The sequence below is a fragment of the Pleurodeles waltl genome, chromosome 8 (genome assembly GCF_031143425.1).
Source record: "Pleurodeles waltl isolate 20211129_DDA chromosome 8, aPleWal1.hap1.20221129, whole genome shotgun sequence".
NCBI lineage: Eukaryota > Metazoa > Chordata > Amphibia > Caudata > Salamandridae > Pleurodeles > Pleurodeles waltl.
The window spans coordinates 1,107,937,545-1,107,957,964 of NC_090447.1; positions in this window are offsets into that span (position 1 = coordinate 1,107,937,545).

The following is a 20,420-nucleotide window of genomic DNA, read 5'->3' on the forward strand; positions in this document are numbered from 1 at the left end:
AGACTGAGGGGAATGTTTGGTGGTAGGAAATTTGTGGCGGTGTGGTGATCCCACACAGAAATGTGGGGAAATGTGATTTTTTTTTAGCTAAATTTGAGGTTTGCTAAGAATTCTGGTTAAGAAAACACTGGGGAATCTACGCAAGTCACACCTCCTTGGACTCCCTCGGGTGTCTAGTTTTCAGAAAAGTCTGGGTTTGGTAGTTTTCCCTAGATGGATGCTGAGCCCAGGACCTAAAACGTAGGTGCCCCGGCAAAAACAGGTAGTTTTGTATTCGATAATTTTGATGTGCCCACGTAGTGTTTTGGGGCACTTTCTGTCGCGGGCACGAGGCCTACCCACACAAGTGAGGTACCATTATTATCGAGATACGTGGGGGAATCCTGGTAGAAGGAGGTTTGTGGCTCCCCTCAGATTCCAGACCTTTGCAGCACTGAAATGTGAGGGAAAAGTGTTTTTTGCCAAATTTTGAGGTTTGTTAAAGTTTCTGGGTAACAGAAACTGTTGAGAGTGCCACAAGTTACCCCATCCTGGGTTCCCCTAGGTGTCTAGTTTTAAAAAATGCACAGGTTTGGAAGGTTTTCCTAGCTGCCGGCTGATTTAGAGACCAAAATCCACAGCTAAGCACTTTCCAAAAAAAACACGTCAGTTGTCAATGTAAAAATTTGATGTGTACATGCTGCGTTTTGGGGCGTTTCCCATCGCGGGCACTAGGCCTACCATCACAATTGAGATGCCATTTTTATCAGGAGACTTGTGGTAATGCTGGGTGGAAGGATATTTGTGGCTCCTCTCAGATTCCAGAACTTTCTATCACCGAAATTGGGGAAAAGGTGTTTTTTTTAAATCATTTTTGAGATTTTCAGAGGATTCTAGGTAACAGAACCTGGTGAGAGCCCCACAAGTCACCCCATTTTGAATTTCTCTAGGTGTCTAGTTTAAAAAAAATTATAGGTTTGCTAGGTTTCCCTAGGTTCCGGCTGAGCTAGAGGTCAACATCCATAGCTAGGCACATTGTAAAAAAAGGTCAGTTTTCTTTGAGAAAATGTGATGTGTCCATGTTGCATTTTGGAGAATTTCCTGTTGCGGGCACTAGGCCTACCCACACAAGTGAGGTAATGTTTTTAATGGGAGACATGGGAAGATTCTGGGTAGAGGAAATTTGTGGCTCCTCTCAGATTCCAGTACTTTCTATCACTGAAATGTGCCAAAAACATGTTTTTTATCAAACTTTGAGGAATTCTGGGTAACAGAACCTGGTGAGAGCCCCACAAGTCACCCCATCCTGGATTTCCCTGGGTATCTAGATTTAAAAAATGCACAGGTTTTGTGGGCTTTCCTAGGTGCTGAGATAGAGGGCAAAATCCACAGCTATGAACTTTCAGAAAAACACTTCAGATTTCGATGTAAGAATGTGATGTGTCCATGTTGCGGGCATTAGACCTACCCACAAAACCGAGGTGCCATTTTTATAGGGAGTCTTGGGGAGCACCCTTGCCTTTCTCTACATTTTCTCCCTTCCAAATGTAAGAGAATGTGTAAAAAAGACATCTATTTGAGAAATGCCCTGTAATTCACATGCTAGCATTGGGACCCCAGAATTCAGAGATGTGCAAATAACCACTGCTTCTCAACACCTTATCTTGTGTCCATTTTGGAAATACAAAGGTTTCCTTGATACCTATTTTTCACTCTTTATATTTTACCAAATTAATTGCTGTATACCTGGTATACAATGAAAACACATTGCAAGGTGCAGCTCCTTTATTAGCTCTGGGTACCTAGAGTTCTTGATGAACCTACAAGCCCTATATATCCCCACAACCAGAAGAGTCCAGCAGATGTAACAGTATATTGCTTTTAAAAATCTGTCATAGATGGAAAAAGTTATAGAACAAAATGTGGACAGAAGTGGCTCTTTTTTCACCTCAATTTCAATTTTTTTTTTAAATGTATCTGTTACTTTCCAAGAGAAAACCTTGAAGGATCTACACTAAAGACCCCTTGCTGAATTTAGACTTTTGTCTACTTTTCAGAAATGTTTAGCTGTCTGTGATCCAGCATTGGTTTCACATCCATTTATGCCACTAACTGGAAGATGGCTGAAAGCACCAAAAATAGTAAAAATGGGGTATGTCCAAGTAAAATGCCAAAATTGTGTTGAAAAAATGTGGTTTCTGATTCAATTCTACCTGTTCCTGAAAGCTGGGAAGATGCTGATTTCAGCACTGCAAATCCTTTGTTGATGCCATTTTCAGGGAGAAAATGTTCGCTGTATTGCGGCTAATTTCTTTGTCTCCTCCAAGGGAACCCACAAACCCTGGGTACTGCTAGAATCTCTAGGATGGTGAATAAAAAAGACACACATTTGGCATAGGTAGCGTATTTGGACAAAAATGTATGAGGCCCTAAGCACGAACTGCCCCAAATAGCCAAATAAAAAGACTCACTCCTGAGGGGAAAAGGCCTGGCAGCGAAGGGGTTAAAGTAATTATCATGGATAATAATGCAGTAAACTATTTCTTGATTGCTTGGGAATTGGAGTATTCTACTGACTATTATGTTGTATGTTCATCAGGTTTGTTTATATACTTTGGGTTTTGGTTGTGTGAATGATTGTTTTATTTGTAGGTCTGGGTAACATTGTACCATTTTCAGTGTTTCCATGATTGAGAAGATATTTCTGTAGCTTCATCCAAGAGTTCCTTGGAAGGAATGATGTCAGCATCTTGCAGAATTGCTTGTTTTAGATCTCTGGCAAAGTGTTCTATTGTACATGTTCCATCAGGGATTTTGGAACTTCGATTGAGCACCTGTGACCTGAGTAGTGTGATTGCCCAATTCAAGTGGCCTCAAAATAGTCTAATAAGGGAACTAGTTCGCCCCAAAACTGGCCTTTGGTGAATTATATAGGTGTTAAAGCATGAACAATTATTTTTACCAGATCCAAATTACCTATTGTTTGAATAATTGACAATGAATGTTTCTCATTGGAAATAGATCCACAAAGCTCAAGGAAACTTGATATTAAGGGGCATATTTATACTCCGTTTGCGCCGAATTTGCGTCGTTTTTTTCGACACAAATTCGACGCAAAACTAACTCCATATTTATACTTTGGCGTTAGACGCGTCTAGCGCCAAAGTTCATGGAGTTAGCGTCATTTTTTTGCGTGAACACCTTCCTTGCGTTAATGATATGCAAGGTAGGCGTTCCCGTCTTAAAAAATGACTCCGATGCATATGCGTCGTATTTATACTCCCGGGCAAAAATGACGCCCAGGAGTGGGCGGGTCTAAAAAACCCGCATTAGCGACGGATTTTAGCGCCTGGGTCAGGGCAGGCGTTAAGGGACCTGTGGGCTCAGAATGAGCCCAGAGGTGCCCTCCCCTGCCCCCAGGGACACCCCCTGCCACCCTTGCCCACCCCAGGAGGACACCCAAGGATGGAGGGACCCACCCCAGGGACATTAAGGTAAGTCAAGGAAAGTATTTAAAAAAAAAAAAAATTGTGGCATAGGGGGGCCTGATTAGTGCCCCCCTACATGCCACTATGCCCAATGACCATGCCCAGGGGACAGAAGTCCCCTGGGCATGGCCATTGGGCAAGGGGGCATGACTCCTGTCTTTGCTAAGACAGGAGTCATTTCAATGGGGGATGGGCGTCGTAAGAAAATAGCGCAAATCGGGTTGAGGCGATTTTTTTGCCTCAGCCTGACTTGCACCATTTGTGGACGCCCATACGCCATTTTCCCCCTACGCCGGCGCTGCCTGGTGTACGTCGTTTTTTTTAACGCACACCAGACAGCGCCGGCGGCTAACGCCGGCTAACGTCATTGAATAAATACGGCGCCCGCATGGCGCTTCAGAATGGCGTTAGCCGGCGCAAATTTCTTTGGCGCAAAACTGCGTTAGCGCAGTTTTGAGTCAAAAAGTATAAATATGGCCCTAAGAGCTTTAAAAGAATGTATGAGTATAGACTTTTAGGGGTATATTTATGAGAGGATTGTGCCACCGTTGCATCATTATTTTTGGCAGTGCAGTCAGTACTCCATATTTACAAGGCAATGAATTTGGACCAATGTGTCAGTTTTTGTAAGCCTGCATTAGAAAATACCTGCATCAGAAATGGCTGTGCCATGAAGATCCTAATTAAAATATGCAAGGTAGGTGTTCCCTCAAAATTTCTAATGTAAAAATGACACAGTGATATTTCATTTTTATTTTCTTCCATCTTGCAATAGCCAATCAGGTTAGGGAAGTTGGCTCTGTCCAAAAGAAATGGTCAGTTAGTAGGTGTAGTCACCCTAAGGTAGATGACCCATTGGTCACTACTAGGTACTTTCCTAGCAAACTAAATACTGTATTTAGTGAGCAACTCGAAACCAGAGATTCAGATTCCAAGGACAAAAGAAGTCCAGCAACAAAGAAGACCCAAGGCTTGAGCCCTGCTGTACCAAGAAGAAGCAACCAAACCTGCTGCACCCTGGACTCAACAATCAGTCCTGGTTGCTCAGACATTGGATGGATTCTACAAATCCCAGAGGACCTCCACTCTTCTAAAAATCACAAAAGATCTCTCTCCAGAGTGAAGGCATCACTCTCTTGCAACAAAGACCAAAAGACCAGTTAAGTTCAGTTCACAGACTGTCTACTGGCCAAGGAAACTGATGCGGCAGCCAGACCAAATTTGACATGAAGGACCGAGAGGACAAATTGTAACAGTGTGCTAACATTGGTGTCACTGAAATCTCCAGTGGTCAAACCTTGCAATAGTCCCCGGTACTGGTCACTCCACATCAGACACCCAGACACCCAGAATGACAGTGTACCCTGGACTGAAAAAGGACCAGGAGGAAACCCCAGTAGAGAGACTTCCAAAAACACCAACACCTCCCACCAGAGTGGTCATGGTGACCTCGAAGCGACCCTCAAAGCGACCTACCTCCTGGTTCCAAGGGCACCTTTGAGCATAGCTCGTGGCTCACTGATTTTTTCTGCAGCCAACCACCCTTTGCCCTGCGCCGAAGATCCAGCTGTGTTCTAGGGGTCCCCCATCCTTTGCAACCTTGACATTCTAAGGGGACCCGCCGGATTCACCGTGAAGTCCACCTGTGCAGTGCTTTTCCAAGTGGTCTCCTGCAGTGGCCTTGCAATGACTTTCTGCAGCTGCGCCCAGTGAAACTGTGAGCCACCTACATTTCTCTAACTGGTCTAGAGAGCCCACTGACCAACTCAACCTATCTGCAAAAGGAATCATTAGTAAACACATTGCCTGATTTTATCTGCATGCTTCAGCTTTTTATTTCTCCATCAATTCCTATGGTGCGTAATTACACACAGAACATTTTCTAAACTTTAAAAATTCATAACTTAAAAAGATGTCACCTGATTTTGATGATCTTGGTCTTAAAAATGTTATAAAAAGTTGAGGTATTTTTGTAAATTGGTCTCAAGTTTTTCTTTTGAGTATGTCGTCACAAATCACCACAGCGGACATTCAATGGTAGTAAACCATTGGCGGTACATACCGCTGTGCTCAAAATACACACACTCAAACAAAACAACACAACATTGGACAATTCAAACTACACATACCAACACACCCATACCCACACCACACCCACACCACTATAAAACACCCAGGAGCTAAGGGTCATGATCGAGGAAATCATCTGGATTGAGCCACAGCTATTTGGAGCACAGGTGCAGCAACTATCCATTGTTAGGAAGATGGAGCTATGCTGGAGAGTCATTGGCAGGGTCAATGCTGTGGGACAGTACCCCAGAACAAGAGATGACATCAGGAAGAAGTGGAACGACCTACGGAGGAAGGTGTGTTCCATTGCAGCAAGACACCAACTTGCTGTACAGAGGATTGGCAGTGCACCCCCACCTCCTACCCCACAAATAACAACATGGGAGGAGCAAGTCTTGGAAATCATGCAACCTGAGAGCCTGCCAGGAGTATCAGGAGGACTGGACTCTGGTAAGCCAACTCTATACTACTACAACCCCCCTATCTGCATGCCATCACATACCCCCACCCTCACCCTCACTCCCATCACTTCACCACCTCACACCCCCCCACCATCACAACTCACGTATCCTAGTGTCAAGCTCTGCATGCACCACCAATGCATGGACACCTATCACTAAAGCATACACACTAGAGAGAACTAATCATCCCGCCATACACTAACATACACAAGTGATAGCTGCCAGGGCAAAAACAACCATAGAGGGCAAACCATCCATGCACAATTTGTCACACATAGAAACAATAACACTGCATTTAAATCCTCACAGGTATCCCAGCCAATGTCACCAGAGAAGAGGTACCAGCAACATCCAGTCCCCCCACAGAAGAAGCCCACAGCGATGACAGTGACTCTGCTCGCCTGGATTCAGGGCCCTCTGGACAGTTAGTTACCCAGCCACAGTCAAACACCACCACATAGCCTCCCCCCTCAGGAAACACCACCATACACCCACTCAGCATGGCCATACCACTGTCCCCAGGACACGTCAATCAGCAGTGTGTACGCCACTACAGGGACCCTGGGGCACACAACAAACCCAAGACAATCATGAACCCGGGATCAGTGGCAGTGGGCACCCGGTTCAGGGGACGTAGGAACAGGACAACAGGGAAGCTGCGAGGACTGCTGTGCATCAGCAGGAGGACAGGACCAGGGAATTGACTCTCCAGGAGGCACTCACCGAGATCCTGGGAGCATACCAACATTCCAAGGATATGCTGGGCAGACCCTGGACAACATGCAGGAGAGCAGGCGGCCTGAGGAAGGACAGTACCAGGGGATCAGGGAGGACTTGAAGGCCATTAACACCACCTTAGTCACCATTCCAGGGGTGCTTGCAGACATGGCCAACATTATGAGGGAGGCAGTGTCACACCAGCGGGCCCCTGCCACTAGCCAGACAACTGAACAGCCCTCCACCTCCACTGCCGCTAGTGGACAGGAGGCCCCGCCATAGGACCAACATGCCACCAGCACCCCTTTCCCTGCAGAAGGAGAACCACTCCACAAACTTTCCCTGCAATCCAGGCAGAAGCCAGAGACTATTGCCAAGACCCCCGGCAGGAAATGAAACTCACCAGATTTTCACACTTGTGTCCCACTCTGCCACCCTGTCCGCCTCGAACTGCCATTGCTCTCCTTCCTATGCCCCCTTGGACAATGCACCTGTGCTACAAATAGACTGGAACTATACCCTGGACTTTCCTCCATCATCACCCCAGCCCATTGATCTTCTCCTTTTTCTTCATAGCACTGCAATAAACACACTTTGAAATAATACGTATGGAGTATGTCAAATGATTGAAGTATGTATTTGTTTAACAAGGTTTAAACATTGCAATTCAACTGTACAGTAATGTTAACATAGGAAAGGCCTGTATTTGGCTGCAGTGACAACACCAGGAGCAATAGTGGGGCACCAACATCTGCAAAAAGAGTTGCCAAAGGGTACCGTGAGTGAAAGTAGAAGTTGGAAATCACAGCCTGCCAGTGACAATGTGAAACAGAAAACTCACAATGAAATGTGAAGTAACACTGTCTTACCTGCGTGTCATTGGAAGCATTGTCTAATCACTGCAGATCTGTGGTCCTCATCCTCATCCTCTGCCTCCTCATCTTCACTGTCCACAAGGTCCACTGCTGCCACATGGCCATCTCCAGCCTCCTCCTCCTGCAGATAAGGCACATGGTGTCTCCAGGCAAGGTTATGCAACATGCAGCATGCCACGATTATCTGGCAGACATTCTTGGGTGAGTAGCACAGGGATCCACCAGTCAGATGGAGGCACCGTAACCTGGCCTTCAGGAGGCCAAATGTACGTTCAATGATTCTTCTTGATCACCCATGTGTCTTATTGTAACGTTCCTCAGCCCTTGTCCTGGGATTCCTCACAGGGGTCAGTAGCCATGATAGGTTGGGGTAACCTGAGTCACCTGCAAATATCGTTGGACAACTGTTAGCCACACACTATCCCTTATGGCCCTCACCAAACACACCACCTGCACATTCATCGAGTGAAAACGTTTTTGATTTCTGAAGACCTGTTAATTTTGCCAGGGGTGGGGAGTGGGGGGGATGCAATATGTGTTCCATCAACTGCCCCAATTATGTTGGAGATATGAACCATTGCATAGAAGTCAGCCTTCACCGTGGGCAAATCCTCCACCTGGAGGAAAACAATGTAGCTGCACATGTATTTAATAAGGGCAGACAACACTCGGTTCAGCACAATTAAGAACATTGGCATTCCTGCTGGCAAGCCCAATGTCACCTGGAAAGAACAAGTTACAGGAAATGGAGCAAAGATAGAACTTGCACAAGAGGGGGATCCCAGTGGGGTGACAGATAGCAGCTATCAGGTCATGCTCCAATTGGGCACACAGCTCCGTGATAGTAGCCCTGCCAAGTCTGTAGGTGAGGATAATGTGCCTGTCCTCCACTAGGTATCTGTACAAGGGGGGGAGGGGTCTCCATCTCCTAATCATCCACACCCGTTGCAACCTATGGGACAAAAGAGTGAGGAGCTGGTCATAAAATGTACATTGTTCAATGCATGATGTGAATTTATTAGTAGCATATGTCCTATATGTACAAATGTGATCTGTGGCGCAGTTATGTTTCATGCACTGCCCCCCCCCCCCCGAAAAGGCGTCTGCCTGTCCTGTATGGAGGGACAGGTGGAAGCAAGGTAAATCTGCTGGCATTGTGCGCCATTGCGAGAGGCGGTCGGGATCTGCCGTGCAACGCCTCATTGGATAAAATTGGGCCCTATGGGGTACAGTGGCAAATGGTGAGGTACACCAGTGGTGACAGTATGCACCACCACGGACGTCACAGCCATTTTCTATCTGTTCACTCACATGCTACCTGACCTTCAACAGGAGAGGACTTACATTGCATGTGCTGCTGTGACCTGTGTCTGGAACCTACCATGGCCCGTGTGACTGGGGAAAGGGCGCCTGCCTTCACCTCAGTGGAGTTGGAGAGACTAGTGGATGGGGTCTTACCCCAGTACGGACTGCTGTATGGGCCTCCAGACCAACAGGTGAGTACAGTGTGAGCACAAGGCATGGGGCATGAATACATGGAGTGCTCTGTGTGAAGGCCTCATGTAGAAGGGGGTTGGTCCCTGGGCAGATTGCAGCATGTATGCTGGGCCATGTCTTTTGAAAGGGGATGGTGAGCCATGAGGGTAACAGGCAAGCAGGTCTAACTAATACCTTTCCCTGTGTATATTTCATCGGCAGGTCAGAGCCCTGGGTGTCTGTGGCAGGTGGAGCACCCACTGTTGGAAATGGTGGGAGGACCTGGGATGCTGGGCACAGAAGATGGTGGAGGCCCAGCTGGGGATGTCATCCCAATGAGGAAGGGGTGCCCGTCGAACTCTGACCCCCCTGATCGCCTGCATACTGGCAGTGGCCTATCTGGAGCTGGATGGACGCTTATGGGCATCACAGCAGCCACAAGGGAGTGAGTACAGTGCCCATCATTACAACTTATGCCTGGTGGGATGGTATACGGGTGGGGGATGTGTGTCTGTGGGTGCCCCTAGACCAAGCCTGACATTGCAGAGTAGGTTCCATGTTGGGCATGGATCTGATGGGAAGTTCCTCCAACCTAGCTGGTAGGCATCCACTGCCGGGCAGGGCTGTGTGGGTCCCAGGTTTGCTGTCGTTGGCGGTATGTGTCCCTCCCCATGCTCTGGTGACTAGCATTGTTACTGGGAGTGCATGCATAGTGGGTAGAGCTGTTACATGTGTGTGAGGGTAGTATGTACACCAACGGTGGTGTTGGTGTCGCCATTGACCAAGTGTATCCTTTGTCTCTTCCCCCCCTTTTTGTTTTGTCACCCTGTCCTTATGTGCATTAGCATCATCTGGCAGAGGAGCAGAGGAGCAGAGGAGCAGAGGAGCAGAGGCACCGGCAACGGAAGGAGCTGTATCCCACAGGACCCAGGAGGCAGAGTCCACTGACGCTGAGGGCACCATTGGGACGGAGGGTGAGGGGAGCACCACAGCGAAGAATGGAGGGCACAGCTCGGACATGGATACCTCCTCCGATGGAAGCTCCCTGGTGGTTGTGGACACCTCTGTGACCACCCCAGCTACAGGGACAGTCGCCACCCCGGTACCAGGACCTCTCTCCCAGCAGCCCCTCAGCGAGTTGCCCGTGCCTGCTCACCCAGGAGGGTGGGCATCTCCTTTGCCCCAGGCACCTAAGGCCCTGCCCCAGTGAGCGCTGCTGCCCTGAGTGAGGAGGCTATTGACCTCCTGAGAGCCATCTCTGTTGGGCAGTCTACCATTGTGAATGCCATCCAGGGACTGGCAGTCCAAATGCAACAGACCAATGCATTTCTGGAGGAAATTCACACTGGCTTGGCGGCCCCACAGAGATCGATCCAGGCTCTGGCCTCCTCTCTGATGGCAGCCATTGTCCCTGTTTCCACCCTCCAACTTCCTCTACCCAATCCCATTACCCTCAACCCCAACCTATCCCAAGCACACAGGCAGACGAGCATGCACACAGGACAACATACAAGAGTGGCACAGGCAAACACTAGCACCACACATCATCCCACAGGCACTCACACAAACACCATCCAGATGCAGACATACCAACATCCACTGCCTTCACTGTGGCCCCCGCCTCCTCATCCTTCACCTCCCTCCCAGTTGCATCTCCATTCCCACCTGCATGCACTACATCCTCAACCACTACCTTCAGCACCAGCACACCTATCAAAACACACACCTAACTGGCAGTCACCACCGTAACATCCATGTACACGTCCTCTCTGTCCCCTCCCACTGTGTCTGTCACCCCCCAAAGTACACAAATGCAAACACTCCAACAGCCATCCACCTCACAACAGCATTGAGACCATGCATCTGCACCCAAACTCAGCAGACGGACACCTCCTACAACCACTCCCTCTCCTCCACTCCCAAACCTTCTCCCTTTTCCCCCCAATGTCCCAAAGAAGTTTTTCCTCTCAACCATTGACCTCTTCCCTACCCCGCCCCCATCCTTCACATCTGGCCAGGGTGTGTAAAACCCAGGCAAGCACCTCAGCCACCCAGTCCACAGGCCCTGTAGTGTCCACAGCAACTCGTGGTGGTAAAGGAACCAGGCCACCAGCCAGCCACACGGAAAGGGTGCCTGCCCCAAGTTCTGCCAGGAAGGGCAAGGAGCCCTCCCCAGCTGCTGCCATGAAGGTCAAAGGTGCCACCCCCAGCTGCTGCCAGGAAGGTCAAGGTGCACCCCCAGCTGCTGCGAGGAAGGGCAAGGGGCCTGCACCAGCAGGCAGAAAGGACAAGGGCCCTGGTGCTGGGACTCAGTCGGAGCCTCCACCACCAACCATGGTGGTGCAGCCATCCGAGGCTGCAGGGGATGGGCAGGAGTCTCCCCCCCACCACCAGCAGCATTGGGCAGCCATGTGAGGCTGTAGGGGATGGGCAGGAGCCTCCCCCCACCACCACCACCAGCACCACCAGTAGAAGTGGGCAGCCGTCCAAGGCTGCAGGGGATGGCCAGAAGCCCCACCACCAACAGCACCACCAGCACCACCACCAGTACCACCACCAGCATTGGGCAGCCATCTGAGGCTGAAGGGGATGGGCAGAAGCCTCCCCCCACCACCACTAACAGCAGCAGCAGCACCACCAATGGGCAGCCATCTCCGGCGGACAGTCTGTAGTCCTGAGTCCATGGGCTGCTGTGTGGCCTGCCCCCTGCAAATTCTGTGGGTGTGACACCCACCTGAGAGACTGTAACCTTGCAATCCCCAAGATGTGCATCACCGAGCTCGATGCCCCCTCCAGAACCAGTGCGTAATGCACCCATCACCCTATCCTCTCCAGGATGAAGATCACAAGGCACGATGCCCCCTCCCAGAACCAGAGGGTATGGCAGCCACTCACCCCATCCTCTCCAGGATGAAGATCACAGGACACAATGCTCCCTTCAGAAACAGTGGGTATGGCACCCACTCACCCCATCCTCTCCAGGATGAAGATCACAGGGCATGATGCCCCCTCCAGAACCAGTGATGAAGACACCCACTTGAGAAACTATGTCCTTGCACTCCCCAGGACCAAGCACAGAGCATGTTCACCTACTTGAGAGACTGTGGCCTTGCACTCCCATGACAAGTCAGTGGGCCAATCACCCACTTGAGACACTGTGACCTTGCACTCCCCAGGACCAAGCACAGGCCATGGTGCCCCCTCCAGAGCCAGTGGGCAAGTCACCCACTTTAGAGACTGTTGCCTTGCACTCCGCAGGACCAAGCACAGGGCATGTTGCCCCCTCCAGGACCAGTGGTGTTGTTCCATCTGCCGAATGAGGTGCCCCCCGTTCCCCATCTCCCTGAGGTGCCTGTCTATTTTTGAACTGATGCCCCTGCAGTGTTCTCTCCGTGTTGTTGCAGAAGTCAAGTGGGGCCTTGGACTGTGGCCCACGCACATTGAGGACTGGGAAGTGTCCCTTGTTTGTACATATGTACATACTTTTAGATAGAATTTTCGTATTTTTACTGTTTAATATCATTCCACTCACTTTCATCTGTTCCTGTGGTCCTTGCATTATTCCTGAGAGGTACGGGGTAAATATATTATGTTACTGCATCTTCTTGTGTGTATGGTGTTGGGGGTGCTGCATGTTGTGTGTGTGTGTCACTCTCTTTTTTCCTCCCCCCTCCCCTGTGTGCTAGGCGGCTGTACTCACCGTGGTCATTTTTGCCATAGTTGGTGTTCGTGGTGGAGCAGGACGTAAAAAAGCATTGGAAAGATCTGCAGTTTGGGTTCCATGGCAGCATGGTTCTTCCTTGAGTCTCAAATGGTGAATCATTTCCCTTCTGTGCAGTGTTTCCACCAAGCTTTTGATGTCATTGATACCGCTCCAGAAAAGGTGGTGGATTGGGCTGTCATAATACAGTGGGTGGAACATTGACTTCTGCCTGGCTGTTGGCGGCTACCACCGTGGTGCCTGTGGATTCCGCCCTGGCGGTCGGTGTGGTAAAGTAGCTGTCTGTCTGAGTTCTCACTGCCATGGTCATAATTTGGGGGTATTTACCGCCAGCCTCTTCACGGTATTGCTGCCGCTTTATCACCGACTGCCAGGATTGTAATGAGGTCCTTTGTCTTTGATGATACCAGTGTGTCTGTTTGTGAGCACATGAGTAGCTCTTCAAATTGCCTTTAAATAAATTGCATTTTTTTCAATTGTCCAGATTTTTTGCACATTTTTAAAATAACTGCTAGAGCCCTAGTTAGGTCCCTACAACAATAGCTAAAAGTTTAAAAATCCTTACTTTGGCCGTACCCAAAAAGTGATTCCAAATTCATAAAACGGTCCCAACTTTACTAAATATACATGCCAGATTCAGAGAACCAGAGCCAGGAGCTTGACGTGGCCCCTTACCAGGAAAACATGCAAAAGCTACCAGCTTAGATTTATGGTACTCTGACAGCGCAGCATGAGAAAGCCCACTCCACAGAGGAAGTAGATGGTGAAGTCTCTGATGTAAAGAAAGACCCTGTGGACAATTGGGATGACAACAGCTCCTCTTTCCCTAGCATAAATGCACCCGTAGAAAAAGAACTGGTTTTAGCCAGGCTGACCAAAACACTGGCCTCAGAGTCAGGTTTGGGGAATTGAAACAAAGAGAAAAGAGTTGGGTCTAGAAACCATCTCTGGTGGCCGCATCCAAGTATTGAAAGCGAGACGTTTCAATCTTAAATTCCCACAAGAATTTGTCCCTCCCTTCACAGAAGGGGATGATATAGTGAAATGTTTTTCTGCCTTTAAAAGAGCCTGCATTGGGTGGGAAATTGAGAAAAAGCACTGGGGCACACTGTTATGGGAGTAAGTCTCAGGAAAGTGAAGGGATAGACTCCTGACACTGAATGCAGCAGATTATAAATCCTATGACCTTGTGATGGGTACCCAGATTTAGGGCTTTGAAGTTATAACTGGAGAGTATCGCATAAGGTTCAGGGAGGCTTACAAAACCCAGAGCCAAACTTGGGTAGAGTTTGTGGACTATACAGTACAAATGCTGTTTGGTTGATTAGCTGGTAACTAGGTAAAAGATTGTGTTGACTGTGTAACCGTTTCATTAAAGAGCATCTACTTGGTAATTGTTAAAATATGAGGCTACATAAATACCTGGAAGACCAAATTTCACTTCCCCGCAAGAGGTAGGGAGGAAGGCAAACCACTGGGTCAAACACGGGTAACCAACACTACCATTGGTGGGGGAGAACAAAAGAAAGAAACCGAAAAGCATCCCCCCAGGAAAGATGAGTCTTCACAAGGTCCTCAAAAACCTGTACAAGAGGGTGGACTCAGAGACTCTTCACAGACTAGGGGCGGGTACAAAGTAAAGAACTTTGATCCCAACAAGGCTTGGTGCATTAGTTACAAAAATAGAGGGCAGCAACTTCAAGATCCTACCTGTAAAAACAAAAAGAATGGTTCCAGCCAACCTGCAGTAAATGCAGTAGCTCATCTTCAGATGGGATCAGAGTTGTGGCCTGACCATATCAGTGAACCCACACGGACACCATTAGTCACTGAGGGAGAGGTAGAATTATCCTGTGGTGCCTGTCCAAGTAATATTCAAAAACACAGGCAGCACCCTTTGGTTAATGGGGAGAAATTTAAAGCCTTGAGGGGCACAGGAGCTAGTGTTACCATTGTAGCTCAGTACTTGTTCCACCCAAATCAGTTCCTGGTAAAGATGCCTTATAATGTGGTCAATGCTGACACTGAGACAAAGTTCCATCCCATGGCAACATGTAATTGGAGGGGAGAAGTAAAGAAGAAAGAAGTGGTTGAGTTCTCATGCAACGCAGTAGATTGCCTGCTTGGAAATCACCTGGGGCATTCCTCCTGGGCTGAAGTAGAACTGAATACCCATGCAGCTATGCTTGGGGACCCAGAATGGGCCTGTGTCAAGACTAGGGCACAGAGTACACTTCAGAGAGAAAAAGGAGAGTTGGATCCTGAAATAGTGGGCCAGCCTTCCAAGAGAAAGGACAGGAAGACTGTGGAACCAACTTCCAATCAGATCACAAGTCAGAACTCCTTTTCCCAGGAAGAGGACTTGCCATTCCCAGAGGGAACTGAGGCTGCAGAGCTTGGGCCTTACCTCCCAGAGCTCTTGGGCCCAGGAGGACTCTCTAGGGAGGTATGTGTCAGGGGCGGAGAACCTGTCCCACTCTTGAAGTCCTGAGGTAGTAAGCTGCACAGGAAGGAAAGGGAAGTGTCAGAGGTACCCACAGGGTTTATTGGGAGGATGGACTCTTGTTCACCAAAGCCAGATACAAAGGGGAGGATGGATGTACCTCAGCAGTTCAAAGAGTTTGTCCTCACTCCAGCCCATGACATTCCCCTATCTGGGCACGTCTGGGCCACAATAAAAGTTGGAGTAGGTTGGTAAACCACTTTTACTGGCCTGGAATGTTCCAAAAAGTGAAGGACTCTTGTCAGTCCTGTACTACCTGCCAAGCCAGTGGCAAGGCAGGTGGACACCTACAGCTCCCCTTAATGCCACAATTTGTGGTTGGGGTTCTCTTTGAAAGGGTTGGCGGTTGACATTGTTGGCCCCCTTGTTCCTCAAACAGCATCAGGGCACATATAGATTCTGGTGGTAGTAGATCATGCCACTTGATACCCTGAAGCTATACCCCTTAGGACCATCACTGCTGCTGCAGTAGCAAAATACCTCCTAGGTATTTTTACCAGAGTAGGGTTCCTTACAGAGGTAGTATCAAACAGAGGTTACAACGTCATGTATGCATACCTGAATCATATTTGCAGGGAATGTGGTGTGACTTATAAGGTTGTAAACTTATAAGTCACACCACAATCAAACAGGTTGGTTGCCATTTTTAAGCAGACCCTAAAGGGCATGATTGGAGGACTCCCAGAGAAGGTCAGTCGACATCTTCAGGTCAGTCAGGAGCTGCAAAAGCTCTGGTATGACCAAAAAGCTGCTATTCTAGAGTCCCAACCAGGGTAGAAAGTTGGGGCGTTGGAGCCTGTTTCTCCAATGGCTCTCCAGGACAAATGGTCGGGCCCTATCCTATTCATGAAAAAAAGAAATAAGTCACCTATTTGGTGACTTTGCAGTTGCAAAAATCTCAAAGGAATTATCCATGTAATCCTCCTAAAACCCTATTATCATAGAGGTGATATGACCTTGCTCATGGTTACAGATGAGGGACAGGAAGAAGACAGTGAGCCTCTCCCTGATCTCCTCTCCAGTAACCCACAAATGGTTCTGTGGATGGAGTGGTCTTATCAGACACCGTCTCAGAAGAACAGCAGGCTGATTGCAAGCAAGTCCTCAAACAGTATGCTGAGCTATTCTCCCTGATCCTTGGGAAGACTGATTGGTGTACCCATGATGTGGGCACTGGTGACAGCTTATCTGTCCAAAACAAAATTTACAGACCATCAGACCATGTCAGAGAGAGCATTCAATCAGAAATCAAAAGGATGTTGGATTTGGGTGTCATTGAACCCTCAGAAAGTCCCTTGGCCAGTAGTTTTAATACCCAAACCTCACTCCAAGGGAGAGAAGAAATGAAAGATTTTTTTTTTGTAGATTACAGAGGCCTCAATTCTGTAAGCAAAACAGATGCATACCGAATCCCAAGAGCTGATTAGCTTGTAGACAGACTAGGGGCAGCAAAATATCTAAATACTTTTGATTTAACCTCAGAGTACTGGCAGATTGGCCTGACCCCAGGAGCCGGAGAGAGGCCATCATTCTCCACTCTTAGCGGGCATTATCAGGTCACTGTTATGTCCTTTGGACTAAAGAATGCACCTACCACATTCCAAAGGTTGGGAAACCAAGTCCTTTTCTGGGCTTGACTCCTTTAGTTCATCTTACCTGGATGGCATAGCTGTCTATAGCTCCACCTGACAGGATCACCTAATCCACCTAGGGAAGTTTCTTGAGGCTCTGCAGAAGGCAGGTCTCACTATCATGGCCAGTAAGCGCCAGGTAAGGCAGGGTAAAGTTGGTGCAGGCCAAGTTCAACCCCCCCAACCAAAGATTCAGATCATTCTGGCTTGGGAATATCCCACAACCCAGACACAGGTCAGGGCACTCCTTGGCTTGACTGGGTATTATAGGAGATTTGTGAAGGATTATGGCACCATAGTTGCCCCCACACAGTGTTTACCCCTAAGAAAATTGCCAAAAAGGTTAACTGGACAGTGAGTTGCCAAAAGGCCTTTGACTCTCCGAAGAATGCTATGTGCTCTGCTTAAGTCCTACAAGCGTCAGACTGAACCAGGCAGTTTATTGCCCAAACAGATGCCTCAGAACTGGGGGTAGGAGTGGTCCTAGTACAGAAAAATGATGAAGGACATGACCAGCCTGTTGCTTTTATATGCAGAAGACTACTCCTTAGATAACAAAAATGGAGTACCATAGAGAGGGAATCCGTTGCTGTGGTTTGGGCCCTGAAGAAGCTGAGGCCATACCTGTTTGGCTCTCACTTCATAGTTCAGATGGACCACAGGCCTCTCAGAGGGCTGCAACAGATAAAAGGTGAAAATCTCAAACTGCTAAGGTGGTCTATTTTTCTACTGCGGATGAACTTTCAATTGGAACACAGAACTGGGACTGCCCATGACAATGCTGATGGCCTTTCTAGGTTCTTCACTTAATTTATGAAGACTCACCAAGGAAAGGGTAGTTTCATCCTATTTCAATTTGGGTGGAGCTGTAGTGTGAGAAAAGGCCTCTTTTGGCGTAGCTAGCCCCCACTTTTTTACTGGTAATTGATGTGGTCTCAAAGATTTTAGTACCCAGAGCCCCTGCTAATCAAGTTCCCAGGGCCAGATCTCTTTGCCCAAACTGTTGTGATGCATTGGCACAAGTGGCAACAACTTTAGCTGCCACTATAAGTCCAAAGTAAATGGTACTTTGGTAACGTGGTCATGGGATACTAAGGTTAGGCCCTTGAGGGCAACATCACGGATTGTACCACCCTCTAGGGCCATGCATCCAGATTCACTCAGCACTGCCATTGCCGGCTGAGTGTCCTGGTGCAATCCTAAAATGCAAACTCAGCATGTCTCGCAGCCTATATGCCGTGTTCACTATACCCTGCATACAATATAGGTGAGTCACCCCTCTGGCAGGACTTTCAACCTTAAGGTAGGATGCACTATAATGTATGTGAGGGCATAGATGCATGAGCAATATGCCCCTACTGTGTCCTTGCCAAACCTAGGATATAGTAAGTGAACAGGCCAGCCAGTAGAGTTTCACAGCTAAATGATGACTACTCTTAGTCAACTACTCAGAATGATAAATCTAAACTGGTACCAGTATTGGACACTGGTCATTATGAGTTTCACAGCTTAATGATAGCTACTCTGAACCCTGGGTTGTTTGGTTTCAAACAACTCAGAATGATAAAACTAAACTGATTAAAGTATTGGATGTATTCCAAAATGTACCCAGGGGTCATCTTAGAGGTGCCCCTTGCAAAAACTAACTACCTTGTCATGGTTGCTGGCCTGTCACAGCCAGCTTGCCACCAACAGGCATGATTCTGGAACACTGGGGTGAAAGCTCTTGCTCTCTGGGTCCCAGAACAAAGCCCTTCCTGAGTGGAGGTGTCACATCTCCCTCCTCAGGAATGTGCACTGCCCTGCTATTGAGCTCCAAGGTGCTTACCACCTTTTAAACTTGACCCCCAAGTCTGCAGTTAGCAGTAGATGGCCATGCCTATTGCAAACCCCCACGTTTGGTGGGAGTAATGGCAGGAAAACACTCCTAAGCTGTTGCATGTGAGGTGACTCATCCCTTTCGTTTTCCTCCATCTTGAATGGAAGGAAAATAGCCAATCAGGTGAAGGAAAGTGACATCTGCCTACAGGAAGTGGTCATGTAGAAGGTGTAGCCAACCTAAGGTAGATGACACATTGGTCACTACTAGGTACTCCCCTAAATGCCAACTAAATACTGTATTTAGTTGGCACTTGTAGACCAGAGATTCAGATTCCAAGGACAAAAGAAGACCAGCAACAAAGAAGACCGAAGGCTTGAGAACTGAAGTCCTGTTGCATCAAGAAGAAGGTGTCAAACCCTGCCTGCTGTGCCCAGGACTCCACAACCACTGCTGAGGGATTGCTTGGACATGATACAGACTCTACAAACCCCCAGAGGTTTTCCACTCTTCTAAAAATCACCGAAGATCTCCCTCCAGAGTGAAGGCATCAGTCTTCTGCAACAAAGACCAAAGACCAAGGCCCATATTTATACTTTTTGACGCTAAACTGCGCTAACGCAGTTTAGCGTAAAAAAATTTAGCGCCGTCTAACGCCATTCCGAAGCGCCATGCGGGCGCCGTATTTATGGAATGGCGTTAGCCGGCGCAAGCAGACCGGCGCTGCCTGGTGTGCGTGGAAAAAAAACACGTAGACCAGGCAGCGCCGGCGTAGGGGGAAAATGTCGCTAGGGCGTCTTAAAATGGCGCAAGTCGGGTTGACGCTAAAAAATTGTCTTAACCCGATTTGCGCCATTTTTTCGGCGCCCAGACGCCATTTAAATGACTCCTGTCTTAGTAAAGACAGGAGTCATGCCCCCTTGCCCAATGGCCATGCCCAGGGGACTTATGTCCCCTGGGCATGGTCATTGGGCATAGTGGCATGTAGGGGGGCACAAATAAGGCCCCCCTATGCCACCCAAAAAAAATTGAAAAATATAAAAAATTATACTTACGTGAACTTACCTGAATGTCCCTGGGGTGGGTCCCTCCATCCTTGGGTGTCCTCCTGGGGTGGGCAGGGGTGGCAGGGGGGGTCCCTGGGGGCAGGGGAGGGCACCTGTGGGCTCATTTTGAGCCCACAGGCCCCTTAACGCCTACCCTGACCCAGGCGTTAAAAAGTGGCGCAAATGCGGGGTTTTTTGACCCGCCACCTCCCGGGCGTGATTTTTGCCCGGGAGTATAAATACGACGCATTTGCGTCGCCTTCATTTTTTTAGACGGGAACGCCTTCCTTGCATCTCATTAACGCAAGGAAGGCGTTCATGCTAAAAAATGACACTCTTTGCCCATACTTTGGCGCTAGACGCGTCTAACGCCAAAGTATAAATATGGCGTTAGTTTTGCGCCGAATTTGCGTCGAAAAAAACGACGCTAATTCGGCGCAAACGGAGTATAAATACGGGCCCAAATGCCCAGTGAAGTGCAGCTCACTGACCGGCTGCTGACCAAGGTACTGGGTGCTGCAGCCAGACCAAAACCTCAGTGTTCCAGGTTTTGTGGCACTGGAAAACTCAAATGTCCAAATCGTGCAATAGCCCTGGATTCTGGTTTCTCCATGTCAGACACCCAAAAGGACTG